Consider the following 14,770-nt stretch of genomic DNA (forward strand, 5'->3'; position numbering starts at 1 on the left):
TGCCATGGTGGTAATCATTTTGCAATATAGAAGTGTATCAAGTCAACATGTTGTACACCTTAATATTACACAATGTAATATGTCAATTATATCTCAATGGGAAAAAGAAAGGGACAGCTCTCTGTATCCTTTATGAATACTTCAATAACCACTCCCTGCATCTGGCACAGTCAATTCCTTCTTCCTTTGTACCGACATTTTATCTAGTACTGAATTCAGTTCTTGTTATTATTGTTAACTCTATTATTATCTGTTCATCACACATATATTGAAATTAGTTGTAGGTGGATGCTACAGAGAGGTGTAGAGGAGTGAGACCCTGGCCCCTGACGCTCCTGGCCCCTGAGGTCACCCCGCTTCTCCACCCCTTGGGCCTGACTGGCCAGCCCCAGGAGTGCTGCAATGCCACCAGACCCTGGACACCTGCGGGCCCCACATGTCCCCAGAGCTAGACCTAGGTCAGGCGGCAGCTCAGTGGCCAGGCTGGACTCTGAGCATCCTGGTGGCAGTGGCGCACTGACCTAACGGCTCTGGCCAGAAGTACCAGTTGGTGGTGGATGGTGGGGTGGCTTGGGCAAGTTGGCGCTCCCCATCCGACTCATACAGTCCTCTTTTGTAACAGATGTGAGCCAACAATCTGCTTTGTGTGTGTGTGATAGATGACAGAGCAGCCCAGCTAGATGTTCTGGGTACAATAGGACAAGGAGTTTGGAGCTATAAGAGAATAGTTCCTAAGAACTGATGAGGGTTTCCTATTGCTCTTTTCAGACATGCATAGAGGCAGTTTTGAAGAAATCTGTGAGTTTCAAAGACAGACTCTCAGAGTAAAGGATCATGATGAGTTCCAATGATTTTAATTGGTAAAAAAGCAGACCTGGATCATCATAGACAGGTAACATAGGAAGAATAGCAGTTAGCCCACAACTTAAGGTAACATACTGTGGAGGTGTCAGCAAAGATTAGGATGAATGTAGATAAAGGTTTCCATGAACTTGTCTGGGTTATAAGGAAATTTCAACAGTGGGAATGTCTTTCTTCACCAACGAGGAAAGAAAATGACGAGAAAAGCTGCCATCGTGTCATTTTCTAAGAATTATTTGAGTTTTAGCTACCCAGTGCCAGGAAAACCTGCATCTTCTCCTTCTCTCCTTACAGTTTACATCATGTTGGTACCTTTCTAGCCTTAGACAAATGATCCTGGTAGCCTTAGACCAAGAAGCTGGTTAATCCTTTCTATGAAGCTAATCTTACGGTCATTTCAAGACAGATTTAAAGGAAACACTAAGGATGCTTCAAAAATTACCTGATTCCATATATAAAATGAACTCAAATGAATTGAAGACTTAAATGTAAGACCTGAAACCATAAAAGTCCTAGAAGAAAATATAGGTGGTACACTCTTTGACATCAGTCTTAGCAATATTTTTTTTGGATATGTCTCCTTAGGCAAGGGAAACAAAGGCAAAAATAAACAAGTGGGACTACATCAAACTAAAAAGCTTTTGCATATCAAAGGAAACCACCAACAAAGTGAAAAGGCAACCTAATGAATGGGAGAAGATATTTTCAAAAGATATGTCCCATAAGGGGTTGATATGCAAAGAGCTCATGCAACTCAGTATCAAAAAAGCCCAAACAATTTGATTAAAAAATGGGCAGAAGACCTGAATAGGCATTTTTCAAAGGAGACATACAGAAGGCCAACAAGCACCTGAAAAAGTGGTAAACTACTCATCCAGGAAATGCAAATCAAAACCACAATGAGACACCACCTCACACCTATCAGAATGGCTGTTATCAAAAGGACAAGAAACAACAAGTGTTGGTGAAGATGTGGAGAAAAGGGCACCCTCATGCAAGGTTGGTAGGAATGTAAATTGGAGTAACCACTATGGAAAACAGAGTGGAGGATTCTCAAAAAACGAAGAAAAGAACTACCATATGATCCGGCAATTCCACTCCTGGATATATATCTGAAGAAAACAAAAACGCCAATTCAAAAAGATACATGCACTGCAGTGTTCATTGCAACATTATTTACAATAGCGAAGATATAGAAGCAACTTAAGTGCACATCAATAGATGAATAGGTAAAGAAGATAAGGCATGCATATATATATATGTAATAGAATACTACTCAGCCATAAAAAAGAATGAAATCTTGCCATTTGTGACAATATGGATGGACCTAGAGGGTATTATGTTTAGTGAAATAAGTCAGAGAAAGACAGATACTGTATGATTTCACTCATATGTGGAATCTAAAAAATGAAACAGATGAACAAATGAAACAAAACAGAAACAGACTCATAGATACAGAGGAAAAACTGGTGGTTGCCAGAGGGGAAGGGAGTGGAAGGATGGGTGAAATAGGTGAAGGATATTAAGAGGTACAAAATTCCAGCTATAAAATAAATAAGTCACAGTATGTAATGTACACATAGGGAATATAGGTAATAATATTGTAACAACTTTGCATGGTGACAGATAGTAACTGGGCTTATTGTGGTGATTATTTCATAATGTATAAAAATATTGAAACACTGTTTTATATCTGAAACTAATATATTATTGTATGTCACATATAACTTGATTAAAATAAATAAATATATATATAAAATATTTTTAAAGTTATCTGATTCATTTTAAATATGTTTCTATATACACAAACATATTCTTTTGTAAGGGCTTTTATTTTAGTAGAAATGGATCAGTTTTGGAACCTAAGCTGTTTGCCAAGCTGAAGTCATAGGTTGTGAAATAACTTTTATCTTCTAAAATCATTGCCTACTGTTATTCTAAATAGAATCATAGGGAGTTTATTTAAAATGTGATTTTTTGTAAGTCAGAAAGAGAAGAACAAATATCATATATTAACGCATATATATGGAATATAGAAAAATGGTGCAGGTAAACCGGTTTGCAAGGCAGAAATAGAGACACAGATGTAGAGAACAAACATACGGACATTAAGTGGGGAAAGTGGGGGGTGAGATGAATTGGGAGATTGGGATTGACATATATACACTAATATGTATAAAATAGATAACTAATGAGAACCTGCTGTATAGCACAGGGAACTCCACTTCTCTGTACAATAGAAACTAACCCAGCATTGTAAAACAACCATACCCCAATAAAAAAATAAAATATGAATTTTTGCCTGTCTGAAAGTTTTGATGTCAACTTTAGTTAACCTTAAATACACGAATTGAATCCACAAAAGTGAGGCGACTCAAAACTTCACTGATGCTATAGCCTTTGTTTGCCAGTTGCCAAAATACCAAAATGTCTACTGTATTTGCAGATGAAAAACTGCTTGTAAGGCCTTTATTATTACTCCTACTCCTAAAGATGATAATATTCTGTGTGGTCAAGTATTTGGATTCATTCTGGACTTGGGTGTTTCAATGTTCTTGTTTTTTTTTTATTAATTAATTAATTTATTTATTTATTTTTGGCTGCGTTGGGTCTTAGTTGCTGCACACAGGCTTTCTCTAGTTGCGGCGAGCAGGGGCCACTCTTCATTGTGGTGCGCGGGCTTCTCATTGCGGTGGCTTCTCTTGTTGCAGACCACAGGCTCTAGGCACATGGGCTTCAGTAGTTGTGGCACATGGGCTTAGTTGCTCTGCGGCATGTGGGATCTTCCCAGACTAGGGATCAAACCTGTGTCCCCTGTGTTAGCAGGCATATTCTTAACCACTGCGCCACCAGGGAAGTCCCGTTCTTGTTTTTTTAATTTAATGTTTTCAAAGCCATGTTGAGACTAAAAGTAATTTTTTCTGCCTTTCTTTTCAACCATTTCTAGATAAGGAATTCAAAAAACCCAAAACTGGTTTTGTTTGTAATACTAAATATGGAATTGATCTTTCCAGGGTCAGAGGTTATTAATATTTTTGCTATATACTTTTATAGATTATTTTCTTATTAAACTAGTTAACAAGTATTTTTATGTTTGTAAGCAAATATGTTTTCACAGCATACCTTGTGTATATGTAAATATAAATATTTAATTCCCACTGTTCATTTTTAACTGACAAAGACAAAAAAGTGAAAACTACAGAAACTGTGATAGAACTTTACTTGCTATTCTGGTCCTGGTTGTACCCACATTTGGCCAGTCACCTACTACTCAAGAAACCTTCCCAATAGAGTACAACAGGATGAGAGTCTGAAATCACTTTCAATATCCCATTCTAGATATTTACTGTTGTATCAAGTAGTAAGTGTAAAACTTTTATTTGACAATTTAACTGTGGATGGCTTATTATTTTGTTTTTAATTCTACAGATTGTATTTAGGCAATTCAAAAGTATGTTCCTGATTTGAGATACTAAGTGGTATTGCACAGCTGTCACTTTATTGAACATGTACAACAGTCCCATGACATTTATAAAGTGTACCCTTGTATGGCTTCAGGTTCTAGAACTAAAATTGATCTCTTATCACACATACAAACAATTTATTTGTGTATCTATCCCCACTGCTAAATTATGAGTTCATTAAAAGTAGGGCTTATCTCTTTTTAGTGTTTCTATCCCCAGGACTTAGCACAATGCATAGCACATAGTAGATGTATAATAACCATTTGAGAATACAGAATTAGTCCAATTAGTTCTACCTTCAAAGTTTATCTCAAGATATTCTCTTCTATCTAATCTGTTGCTACTCTAATTCATCATTTCATCTTGCCTACATTACTGCAAGTCTTATAAATATCTCCCTGCTTTATTTCCCTTGTCCTTGAACAATTTATTCTCTATACAACATCCAGAGTAATATTTTGAAACATAAATCAGATTATCGCAATCACCTTCTCAAAAACTTTCGGTGTCTTTCAATTGTGCTGAAATTAATTCCCAACTCCTTACCATATCCTTTAAGGCTTTATATGAAGCAACTATTACTGCCTACCTCATTGACTTCATTTCAAACCACCTTCCTGTAGCTCAGTATGTTCCAGCCACTCTGGCTATTCTGCTTCTCAAATATATCACACTTATTTCTGCCTAAGGCCTTTGTGTTGTTCCCTCTGCTTTTAATGATCTGCTTCTAGAGTTTTGCATGGCTGGCTTCTAAATATTATTCTGATTTCACTTCAAATATCACTTCTTTAGTGGGACCTTAGCTAATCTTCATGCAAGTTAGGACCACAGAAGAAAATTTAAAAAAACATGTTGTGTGGTATTGGGTTAGAATTAGAGGTATCTGTATGTATGTATATGTATTGTGTGTTTGTGTGGGTATTTATTTATTTACACTGATACCTCTAATACTATTATTAGTATTAGCATATTCATACTATATATGTTCATACTGTATATGTTAATACTGATACCTCATTCCAAGCACAGCGAGCACAGTTAATGCCCAGATATTGGTTTCTAAAAACTATTCCTCACTCAATGGAAACAACATTCCTTGAAGAAGTGGCTAATTCTAGGGCTGGGGCAAGGAAAGTAAAAACTGAACCTGGAACATTTTCTTGTGCCTAAGGTAATGAAGTACTCATAAATTGTTGGGACCAGGACAAATGGATACATGAGCCAGCTTGTAGGGGCTCCCACTGGTCAAATTCAAGAAAAATTGAAATCAAAATGAATAATAATAGACTATAAAATATTGAATAAAAAAGAATCCATGAGTCCATACTGATAACTTTTAAAAAATTTAAAGGAGATCATGACAGAAAGCCAAGTAATAAATGCAGAAAGAATGATAAACTTAGGACATCACCATTTTGCAAACTTTTTAGCAATAATTGATTTACGCAGCAAGTCAATGTACACTAAAACATTAGGTTTAAGATCGTTGAGAACATGAGATTTGCAGTCTCAAAGAATCACTCACAGATTATGTATAAAAAGGGAAGAAAGTACTTTTACAATGAAAAAAATCTAAAAATGAGCAAACCAAGTGATCAAAATTATATCACCCAAAATGGGACCAATTGACATTGTTTGCCTCCAGATAGGTTTGTACAGAGGAGGACACAACAATTCCTATTTAGTATTCTTGACGCCCCTCCAAAATAATCTGAGTGTAATCATGAGAAGACAATAAAATAAATCCAAATTAAAGGATAGTCTATAATACAATTGGCCTGTATTCTTCAAGAATGGCAATGTCGTGAAAGGCTAGTGAAAGGCTAGGGAATTGTTCTTTATTAAATGAGAATAAAGAAACATGTCAACTAACGTGATACTTGATTGGATCCTGGATCTCTCTCTCTCTCTCTCTCTCTCACACACACACACACACACACACACATAAACACACACATATCACACACACATAAACACATACACAGAGCTATAAAGAATATTATCAGGACAGTTGGGGAAATTTGAATATAAACTATAAGATAATAATATTGTATCAATGTTAAATTTCATGTGTGATAATTTTATTGTGATAATGTAAGAGAATGTCCTCATGCTTAAGAGTCACATGTTGAAGTATTTAGGAATGCTGTATTTCCCACATCTATAACATAATTGTTTAGTTTACCATCTTGAACTAGAAGCCCCAGTTGGTAGCTGATAATAAAAGGATGAAACAGGGCTTCCCTGGTGATGCAGTGGTTGAGAGTCCGCCTGCCTATGCAGGGGACACGGGTTCGTGCCCCAGCCCGGGAAGATCCTACATGCTGCGGAGCAGCTGGGCCCATGAGCCATGGCCGCTGAGCCTGCGCGTCCGGAGCCTGTGCTCCGCAGCGGGAGAGGCCACAACGGTGAGAGGCCCGCATACCGCAAAAAAAAAAAAAAAAAAAAAAAACATAAAACAATAGTTTTAATAAGATTGGCTTAAAAGTGATATGCAAGATGGACTGCAGGGAAATCGTTTAAGAACTTGCTCTAGTATAATAGAAGCAATCTGAGCTGAATCTTGATCTATGACCAGTGTTTTACTTGGCAGTGAAGTAGGAGAAGAGCAACACAGGCAGAAGAGTCAACATTACGCAGCAAAGGGAACAGGAAGCTTGTTTGAAGATTAAGTTGTAGTCTAATGTGGCATGAGCCGGAGTATGGTAAGGGACAGAATGATGGGAGATAAGACTGGAAAAATAGATTGCAGCCACACTGTGGAGAGCTTTGAATGCTAAGATTCTATAGGCAATAGGTGACATAAAATATTTTTTTAAAGAGAAAGGTGTTTTGGAAAGAAAACAATAGAAGAGTATTGAAATGTTTTTCTAGTTTTTCTATACCCAAAGTCAAAATTGAAATTTTTAAAATTCAAGATATAGAAAGTTTTCATTTTAAAGGATAAATACTATTTCCCTGTCACTTTTCCTAAATTTAGATTGTCATAAATGACATTGTGTGCTTTAACAAAACAAAGTGACAAAGAAAATCCCAGGAAGCCAATATTCTTAAGGAGATCTAAACTTGCCCGTTGGTTTATGTCTCCTCAGATAGGTTTATCAAGTATTAAAATATTTTGTTCCTTTCTTGGAAACTGCTACAGATGTATTTTTGAGTGTTACATCTGATTATTTTTGTAACTCCTGCATTTTTAGAATTATGCTTCATTTGCAGAGTTTCTAATTTCCAAGGGAAAATAATTATTGTTTTAGATTCTTATTTTTTAGCTCTTCTATTCAAAAACACAAAAGAGTCTTTGTTCCAGTCTTGGCAACACTATTCTTATTAGGATTTTACCAACATGCTTCTCTCTTTTCTGGTGTTATTCTTACACACACACATACAAAAGCTAGACCAACAAAAATACAATGAAAGTGGCATTTAACTTACTAAATTAAGCAAACAAGAGATTTTGAAACGTAACAAAACAAGTTTTTCCATAGAAATCAAACAAAATAGTAGCATATGCAGTTGCATTGAAAATAAGTTGTGGGCTTCCCTGGCGGTGCAGTGGTTAAGAATCCGCCTGCCAATGCAGGGGACACAGGTTTGAGCCCTGGTCCGGGAAGATCCCACATGCCGCGGAGCAACTAGCTTATGCACCACAACTACTGAGCCTGTGTTCTGGAGCCCGCGAGCCACAACTACTGAGTCCGTGTGCCACAACTACTGAAGCCCACATGCCTAGAGCCCATGCTCCACAACAAGAGAAGCCACTGCAATGAGAAGCCTGTGCACCGCAATAAAGAGTAGCCCCCGCTCGCCGCAACCAGAGAAGAGCCTGCGCGCAGCAACGAAGATCCAACGCAGCCAAAAATAAAATAAATAAAATAATTTTTTTAAAAAAGAGAAGAAAATAAGTTGTATGCTTTCCTGGATGATGAAAAGAGGAACTGATAAAATCAGTTATAGGAAGAACAACAAGTTGGAATCTTCACTAACTTGCAGTCTTCCAAACAGTGGAGTACCTAAATTTTTAAATTTCCAAGTCCTGTTGGAATTATATTCTTCATATTTGATATGTGTCTTATACATTGATATTCTATAGGATTGTATACAAAAAAAGAGTGGTGTATACAGTACTTGACTTGGCATTTTAAAGGGTAATTTTGAGTACATTCAATTTTTGGCTTAGGCTTAACCTTAAATACAATTATTCCCTCTCCACATCTACCATTAAGATAGGATTCAAATGTATATTTACCTCTTTCTTCCTAAAAGAGTTTCATTTGTTAATTTTTTGTGTGAAACTTTTATTTCCTGAGGCATTTATTTCCTAAGAGAAATGCCAGTTTTTATTTATTAAAGTAACAGTAATACTGTGGGTTGACTTTTGGCATTACTTTGGCAGCATGAGATGCTATCTTCACTCACGGAAATATGAATAATAATGAACAAAAGAATGTTTGTTAAAATAATACTCATCTTAAATAATACAAATCAAAATGCTTCCATATGAAAGAGTATGAGTCATGATAGCAATACCTGAAACACTTAGAAATAATATTTATAATGATTGTCCCCAAGCAAATAAACTTCTGCAAAAGAAAGCACGATTATTGTTTTTGTTATTGTTGTCATCAAGGGGGAAAGATACAATCCAACATTTTATATTCACCAGGATTATCATTATACAAAATTATAGCATATAAAGCCTTGAAAAGATTGGGAAGAAAAGGAAAATGCTTGCTGAATTAGGATTTAGAGATCGTTTTTATTTCTAAAAAAATTTTAGAGTTTAATTAGAAATAACCATTATTAACATTCTATTTATAAGGCAAGTTAAAGATCAATCTTTATTTTGCCATGTTAAAGACAGAAAATATTTTAAAACTTTTAAGAATACTGAAAATAACAGAAAGTAAAATCTTAAAAATATTCTTTTAAAAAACACTTCAATCAATTCTTTTAATCAAAGAAACTGTCGATCTTTCAGGGTGGGAAGAAAACAAAGGATTGAGATGAAAGCACTCTTTGATTTGTCCAAAAAGGATTTAGGCATTTAAAAATTCCATATGCTTCTATAACCTTTTGATTTATTTAGTCTTATGTTTCTAGTTTCATAGTTCAAACTTCCATAGCTGGTCTTCATAAGAGGTGTGTGTCTACATTAACAGAAGAAAGGAACATGTGTTAAAGAACTGCCACATTAATTTTCCATTTTGAATACTTTTTAAGAAGGCTAATAATGTTTCTTTTCTTTATCCAACAACTTTTGAGAGAAATTTTGCAATTTTTCATTTTTCAAAAGGTTAAAATAGTGTCTTGGATGCAAAGTTTGAATGATGTAGTCAACAGTATCAAGTTTTCAGAATCTTAGGCAAAAACCTGCTGCTGGATCCAGATATGAAGGGGACAACAGTGACAATCTCAAACATGGAGAGGAATCAGCTACTGTTGAATTATCCTAAGATATTTATTGACACAGAAAGTCAATCACTGTCCTCAGTCACAAAGACTGAAGAAGATGCCCTTTCATTTTGACATTCTCCTTTGCCTCAGGTGAGAACTTTCAGTATTATCCCTGCTGTGTATGGGGAGGTGAAGAGGGCAGACATCTGGCAGGAGGTTGTGAGATGGCAGAGACATAGATTATAGTGGTATGGTACTGCAGTGAGGACCTTTCTGGGGAGGGAGACAGAAAATCCCCCTTTTCAAAGGAGGAGAAATGCAGGTACAGTAAATGTGTTTCTATGTGACTGCCAAGCCCTTTGCCCCTTCTTTGAAATCTCACCCAGCTTCAGCCCTTTCTTTAGGGGTTTGTTGGCAATGGCTGTATTAGGTGACCCCTCCTCAGCATCCTTTTGACTACAGCAGAACAGATCAGAGTTCACACCTGGTCCAAGTTGAGACAAATTCTTTTTCTCATAGAAATTTCAAATTTGTATTCAAAGGTGATAGGATTCAACTGGGGAAACCTGAGGTTATCTGAATGTACTCCCAAATTAGAGGGTTGCTGGGCTTTTTCAGAATGTCTGTGTGAGGGTGAGGGCAGGACAGGGCCATTTAAGGCCAGGCATTCTGAATTTGAATTCCACCTTTGCCATATACCCGATGCGTAACATTGGGCACAGTAAGTTTCCAGATTAAAAAAATATGCAGTTAAGGGTGTTTACCTTACAGCATTGATGTGAGGATCAAATGAGATAAATGATGTGAAATCAATGTAGTTGGTCATGGGCAATGTTTTAGTAATGAAATTGAATAAAATAGAAAATATCAAGCTATATAACACATAGTGAGGGTTAGTATTATTTTATGAAATTTTTTTTTCAGATATATATGTATATAAATGTGTGTGTGAACTAAATCATGCTGTAAAGTGTATTTCTTACTATAGGTTGTAGTATTTTTTTTCTTACGTTTAAAACTGGTGCTGCTTAACATATTGTCCAGAGACATCTACATTAGAATCATCAGGATGCCTGTTAAAAATGCAGATTCTTCAACTCCACTGCCCAGAATCAGAATTTCTGAGGATACAGTTCAGGAATCTACATTTCAGCTACTTCTCCAGATAAGTCTCACACACACTGAAACTTGAGAACCAGTGCTTTAAACCTACAGAAAGTACTCAAATGTTAGCTATTATTATATATTTAAACTCATTTCTGTCTTCAAACACAACTGTACTAGGAGCTCCGTGAGGGACATAGAGGAGGGGGCAGTTAATCTATTTTGAATAATGTAGCATCTATCAACATAGTGCTCTGGTATTTTGGTTGGTCTGATATGTTTTGCTGCATTTGACTTCTTGTTTACAAAAGACAACTAACTCTCAGGCTGGAATTCCCAACCACTATACTGTACTTCAGAGTTCACAGAGGTTCCCAAAGTATTGATTTCCCCAGTTCTCAGAAAGCTGAATTAGGAGAAGCCTTCTATATTTATCCCAGTGTATCATTTTGGGAAGCACTACCAAAGGCACAGGATGGTAAAAATTTTGTAATTAATGGTCAAATGTGGATTAGAATTCATGTACACTAGAGCCTGCTACTGAAAATGTGGTCCACAGACCAGAAGCACTGGCATCGTCTGGAAGTTTGTTAGAAATGCAGAATCATAGGCCCGTCCCAGACCTACATTAAGGTTTGAGAAGCACTGTCCTAAAGAAATCATGTAATCAGTTACCTAACTTTTGCCAACAACTTCACACAAAGGTAACAATTTTCTGAAAAATAATTATTCAAAGTATACCCACTGCCCCATCAGCAAAAACACCGGTGTTTTGTACGTACTGTTTGCTGACTGTAAAATCAAATGATCATTGTAGAGATGTTTGAAAATTCAAAAAGTATGAAAATTTTTCCACAGTAAAAAATGCATTCATAATTCTATTCCCTTTTCTTCTCTAAAACATAAAAATATACACATTTTACAAAATTGGGATCACACCATGTATAAAACATACATATCTTACTCTTTTCATTTAATTTATCATGAGTATTTTTAGCAGTGCTTTAAAAAAAAATAGAGGGTACCTAGTTAATACTTCCTTAGTATTGTAAATAACGTAAAATGATGAAGGTAGGCAGGCCATAAATGTGACATCCAATTCTAAAATGTCAGCATTTAAAAGGGCCTTAAATATTATTTTGTTTAAACTTTTTAGTTATATTTGGAGAAATTTAAGCCCATGAAGCAAAAGTGACTCACCAAAGATAATTGCTTAGGTAAACAAATTAATTGATTGAATATCATTATGTTTCAGGATCTGTGGCAAAGTGACTAATTGTTCAGTTTGCCTGGAAATGTGGGGTTCTGCAGACATGGGGCTTTCAGTGCTAAAACTGGAGCAGTCCCAGGGAAACCTAGAATGTTGGACACCTTATTGCTATGCATTAGAGACAGAAAAATTTATGAGATCTGACCTCTGCTCTCAAGTCAGAAAGACACCTTTGTGAACAGGTTACTGCAATATGGTGTGATAAGTAACAGAAGAGCATTCAGACTGTGAATGAGGCAAGACGACTGGGATCCTGAAACCTATAGGATAAGAAGGGAGTTAACAAGACAAAATCTAGAGTAGGAATAGGACAGTTCAGAAAACATTCTAGTCTGAAGGATCACTACAATAAAAGACACAGTAGTGAAAAATAATACCAAAAATTTAATGAGAATTTATTGTACCAGGCACTATGCTATTTATCATCTCCTTTAATCTTCACAATCCCATAAGATTAGATTTGTCAAAGGAATGATAAAGATGCCATTGGAGGGTTTTAAGCAGGAGAGTAATATAATTGTGTACTTTAAAGATAAAGGATCACTCTGGCAGTATGTAAACTGCTTTTTTAAAAAAACTACTACAGGAGAGAGGGAAGATGGTGGAAGAGTAAGACGTGGAGATCACCTTCCTCCCCACAGATACACCAGAAATACATCTACACGTGGAACAACTCCTACAGAACACCTACTGAACGCTGGCAGAAGACCTCAGACCTCCCAAAAGGCAAGAAACTCCCCACGTACCTGGGTAGGGCAAAAGAAAAAAGAATAAACAGAGAGAAAAGAATAGGGAGGGAACCTGCACCAGTGGGAGGGAGCTGTGAAGGAAGAAAGGTTTCCACACACTAGAAGCCCCTTCGCAGGCGGAGACTGCGGGTGGCGGAGGGGTAAAGCTTCGGAGTAGCGGAGGAGAGCGCAGCAACAGGGGTGCGGAGGGCAAAGCAGAGAGATTTCCGCACAGAGGATCGGTGCCGACCGGCACTCATCAACTCAAGAGGCTTGACTGCTCACCCGCCGGTGGGGGGTGGGGCTGGGAGCTGAGGCTCGGGCTTCGGTCGGAGCGCAGGGAGAGGACTGGGGTTGGCTGCGTGAACACAGCCTGAAGGGGTTAGTGCGCCATGACTGGCCGGGAGGGAGGCCGGGGAAAAGTCTGGCCCTGCCGAAGAGGCAAGAGACTTTTTCTTACCTCTGTTTCCTGGTGCGGGAGAGAGGGGATTAAGAGCGCTGCTTAAAGGAGCTCCAGAGACGGGCGCGAGCCGCGGCTAACAGCGCGGACCCCAGAGACGGGCATGAGATGCTAAGGCTGCCGCTGCTGCCACCAAGAAGCCTGTGTGGGAGCACAGGTCACTGTCCACGCCTCCCTTCCGGGGAGCCTGTGCAGCCCGCCACTGCCAGGGTCCCGGGGTCCAGGGACAACTTTCCCAGGAGAACGCATGGCGTGCCTCAGGCTCGTGCAACATCACGCCGGCCTCTGCCACCGCAGGCTCGCCCTGCATCCGCACCCCTCCCTCCCCACGGCCTGAGTGAGCCACAGCCCCTGAAGCAGCTGCTCTTTTAACCCCGTGCTGTCTGAGCGAAAAACAGACGCCCTCCGGCAACCTACATGCAGAGGAGGGGCCAAATCCAAAGTTGAGCCCCGGGAGCTGTGCGAACAAAGAAGAGAAAGGGAAATCTCTCCCAGCAGCCTCAGAAGCAGGCGATTAAAGCTCCACAATCAACTTGATGTACCCTGCATCTGTGGAATACATAAATAGACAACGAATCATCCCAAACTGAGGAGGTGGACTTTGAGAGCAAGATTTATTATTTTTTCCCCTTTTCCTCTTTTTGTGATTGTGTATGTGTATGCTGCTGTGTGAGATTTTGTCTGTATAGCTTTGCTTTCACCATTTGTCCTAGGGTTCTATCAGGCCATTTTTTGGTTTTTTTCTTAAAAAATTTTTTTTCTTAATAATTATTTTTTATTTTAATAACTTTATTTTATTTTATCCTCTTTCTTCCTTCCTTCCTTTCTTTCTCTCTCTCTCTCTTTCTTCTTTCTTTCTTTCTTTCTTCTTTTTCTCCCTTTTATTCTGAGCCATGTGGATGAAAGGCTCTTGGTCTGCAGCCAGGAGTCAGTGCTGTACCTCTGAGGTGGGAGAGCCAACTTCAATACACTGGTCGACAAGAGACCTCCCAGCTCCACGTAATATCAAATGGCAAAAATCTCCAGAGATCCCCATCTCAACACCAGCACCCAGCTTCGTTCAAAGACCAGCAAGCTACAGTGCTGGACACCTATGCCAAACAACTAGCAAGACAGGAACACAACCCTACCCATTACCAGAAAGGCTGCCTAAAATCAAAATAAGTACACAGACACCCCAAAACACACCACCAGATGTGGACCTGCCCACCAGAAAGACAAGATCCAGCCTTATCCACCAGAACACAGGCACTAGTCCCCTCCACCAGGAAGCCTACACAACCCACTGAAGCAACTTAAGCCACTGGGGACAGACACCAAAAACAATGGAAACTACGAACCAGCAGCCTGCAAAAAGGAGACACAAAACACAGTAAGATAAGCAAAATGATAAGACAGAAAAACACACAACAGATGAAGGAGCAAGATAAAAACCCACCAGAGCTAACAAATGAAGAGGAAATAGGCAGTCTACCTGAAAAAGAATTCA

At 38.2% G+C, this 14,770-nt stretch overlaps 1 pseudogene; it reads left to right on the forward strand.

The window, feature by feature from the left end:
- The first annotated feature begins 523 nt into the window (after positions 1-523).
- On the forward strand, positions 524-1,195 carry LOC132502900 (ras-related protein R-Ras2-like; annotated as a pseudogene).
- Positions 1,196-14,770: the final 13,575 nt, after the last annotated feature.

Source organism: Mesoplodon densirostris, chromosome 2 (genome assembly GCF_025265405.1).
Source record: "Mesoplodon densirostris isolate mMesDen1 chromosome 2, mMesDen1 primary haplotype, whole genome shotgun sequence".
NCBI lineage: Eukaryota > Metazoa > Chordata > Mammalia > Artiodactyla > Ziphiidae > Mesoplodon > Mesoplodon densirostris.